This window comes from Camelina sativa, chromosome 4 (assembly GCF_000633955.1).
Source record: "Camelina sativa cultivar DH55 chromosome 4, Cs, whole genome shotgun sequence".
NCBI lineage: Eukaryota > Viridiplantae > Streptophyta > Magnoliopsida > Brassicales > Brassicaceae > Camelina > Camelina sativa.
Genome location: NC_025688.1, coordinates 104,900 through 108,365, shown reverse-complemented (window position 1 = coordinate 108,365; position 3,466 = coordinate 104,900).

The window sequence follows — 3,466 nt, the reverse complement described above, 5'->3', positions numbered from 1 at the left end:
TCAAACAACAGGATTTAAGCTAAGAAATCAATAAACAAGGAAGGTCTTGAGGAGGGATTCATGGGCTGGACTATGATTGAGGTCATCTAACTTGGTCAACAAATCTCAAACAACTTGAGCTAATCTCTAGACATATATTTCTAAGACATGTTTAATCCACTCTCATGGCAAGAAACAATCAAACTCATGCATCTCTAGACTTGTTCTCACAAAGTAAAGAATCTACACAAGCAGGCATTAAGCAATATGTCAAAAATCAAACAAGACTTCTAATCTCTTAGCAAGCCTAATGATAGTCTCTAGATCTAGCCTTATTTATGCTCCTTAGACATTGGTGTGATGCTAAGAGGCTTGAAATCAGATCCTACCCTCTCAGATATAGGATCAGCATTAAGAACATCTAGCCTAGAAGAGATCTACAACAATCAAGCTTGACCAAATCAAACAAACCTCAAACACAACCCAGCCTAACCCATCCTCAAGATCCTAAGCAACTACTCACAAGAACACATGATGAACATCAAAGTCATAAACCCAGAAAATGATGAAACTTGCATGATTAGATAGATAAAGCAAAGATCTACAATATTGAAGAAGGAATCAAACACGAATTCTTAATATCTTGAAAGTTATGGAACCAACAAAATCCAAGAATTCTTTGTTTTTCTCCTTCAAGGAGGTACAAGATCTAAAAAATAAAAGTGCAAAAGGAATAATTCCCAAAAAGGTAAAAACTAGGTTTTTGACTCTCTAAAAAGCTGGACTCTTTTGTGGCTGCAGGTACAAGCCCTTATATAGAAAAAATAGTGGAAGCCCTAAAAACGCTAAAAGACAAAATAGCCAGGCGGCTCGACCAACTCGACCTGGTGCTCGGTCGAGTGACCGGTCGAGTTGGCTCCTCTTGTGCTCCTCCCACTCGGTCGAGTCCCTCTCAGCACACGGTCGAGTGTCTGGTCGAGTGGGCAGTCGAGTTGGACTCCGGACCTTGGTTCTTCAGCCTTAGCTCTCTTGCTTTCTCCTCATGATTGCTTCACTTCTCCTCAGCATTGCTTCCATGCTCCTTAAGCTCCAAAATCACCTGTTTATGCATGAAAAGATGCAAATGCAATGCAACTAAACTCTAATGCAAGAACAGTCCTAAAGCTATGCAATAATGGTCAAAATGGATAGCAAAAGATGCAAAAGATGTGAATATATTAAGGGAAAACAGGGTAAAATATATGAACATCAACACCCCCAAACTTAGTCTTTGCTTGCCCTCAAGCAAATGATCAAGACATAAGAAGGTAGGTGAGGTTTGAAAGTGGGATCTCAGCTCCTAAAGCTTGCAAATAGACCATCTAGAATCAATGTCCAAGTTACTAGTACTATGATGCAAGTTGAATGAGCTGTACTTAAAGACTTTAGACAAGCATATCACAACCTTTACTGATTTGAGCCTTAGATGTCCACATGCATTCAAATCAACCATTTCCTTTAACATTCATTAATCAAGAACATGAATCAATTCTATGCAATGCTTAAACTCATTTGGCTTGGTAGTAAAAGGTTTAGAGACAATGATGGTCTCTCTTTAGAGTGGGGCTTATCAATATCAAGGTTCTCTCATAAAAATGGATTGAGCTTTAGAAGAATGCTAAAGGTAAGAACACTTAGACACATACAAGAACAAAACCTTGTCTACCCAAAGGCACCCAAAGTGTTTATCCTATCAATCTAAACCCAATTGATCCTAGTGCTACCCTTTAACTTCTTCTCTTCTCTTTCACCCTTTTCTCTTTTGATTTTAAAGTCTTAGGAGAGGTTTCTTATTTGATCTTTCTAGTGGAATGGGAGATTCTTACTTATTTGCTATGGTTTTCTTTTCTTCTTATTCTTAAGACATAAAAGCATTTTGCTATACTCTTCTTTTCTTTCTTTCTTTTCTTTGATTGAAACCATCTTTAAACAATATCATATTTCCCATTCTTTCACTAGACTTTGATTTTACTTAAACACACTCCTAAAGACTCTAACCTTTTCTTTCTCTTTTTCTCTTTTCTTTTCTTTCCTTTTCAAACAACCAAATCCCAAACCCAACAATGAAATCACCTAGTCCTATCTAGTTTGGAAGATGCAAACTAGAACTACACAAGGCATTATTCTTGTCAGTTCAAACCTAACACTTTCTACCAACCTCAATCCCAAAATAGGCCTTACACACTCAAGAATACACATGGCTTGAAAGAAGGGTTGGTTAAGGGTATTGGAAACTGATTTTAATGATTTAATCAGCTACTTGGATCAACAAGAGTGGTAAAAAGGAGAAAGATGATCCAAATAAGTATATGGTATCCATGAGTTTAAAGCAATGCACACATTGATATTTAACAGTCAATATTAAGTTCTTATAAGTAGGAAATGGCATCAAATCACAACATGCTTCAATTTAGACCAAATGCAATGCAAGAATTCAAGGCTTGGTTCAATCTTATGCTTCTAACCACTCAACTAGCATCAAAGTACTATTAACTTGGGCATTGATCCTAGTCTAGTGAATAAAACAAGCTAACAAGGCAAAGCTTATCATAGATCCCTAATGCAAATATTATACAATACTACATGAAACATGCTAAACAAGATCCTAATATGCAATGCAAACTACATGAACACTCTTTTTTTTATAAAGATTTTTGCAAAATTTTTCAAATTTTTAGGGTTTTTCTATCCTTAGATGCTATGCAAATACTAACATGATGATGCTAAAAATTTGAAATAAGAACACAAAACACAATATCAAATGCTATCTCAAACCCTCCCCCAAACTTAAATCACACAGTCCTCTGTGTGAAAGAAATTTGTAAGAGGATTCAAGACCAAACACAAAACACAACATCAAATGCAATGGTATTTACAAGGGAACGTGATTGTGGTACCTTAAGGATTGGAGAAGAAACTGTCCACATCCTCTTGCATGCTGTCAAAAGTGTAGTTGGGGTTTTGTTGATGACTTGGAGGTGGAGATTGGGGTAGTTCAACGATGGGAATCGACCGGGACTCGGTCGAGTACGACTCGAGTGGGGGGGTCGAGCTGGACCGCGAGTCTCCTTTTCTTCTTCTAATTAAACTCCCTTGCTTCCCTGACCATGAAAACACCAAAACAAATATCAAAATAACAAAATCCTAATCATTATATAGAGGGATACCTTAGGGACTTCCTCCCTAGTGAGCTTGTTGAAAGTCACTAAGCTTGACTTTTGATGCCCTTTTAGGCTTGAGGAGCATCCTGGAGAAGCATTGTGCACTTCTCAGGTGTTTCCTTTTCTCCCAAATACTTCTTTACTCTCTGACCATTGACTATGAACTCACCACCATCCTTGTTGAGAAGTGTGACAGCTCCAAATGGTAGGATCTCCTTTATCTCAAAAGGGCCTCCCCATCTACTTTTCAACTTCCCAGGGAATAACTTGAGTCTTGAATTGTTAAG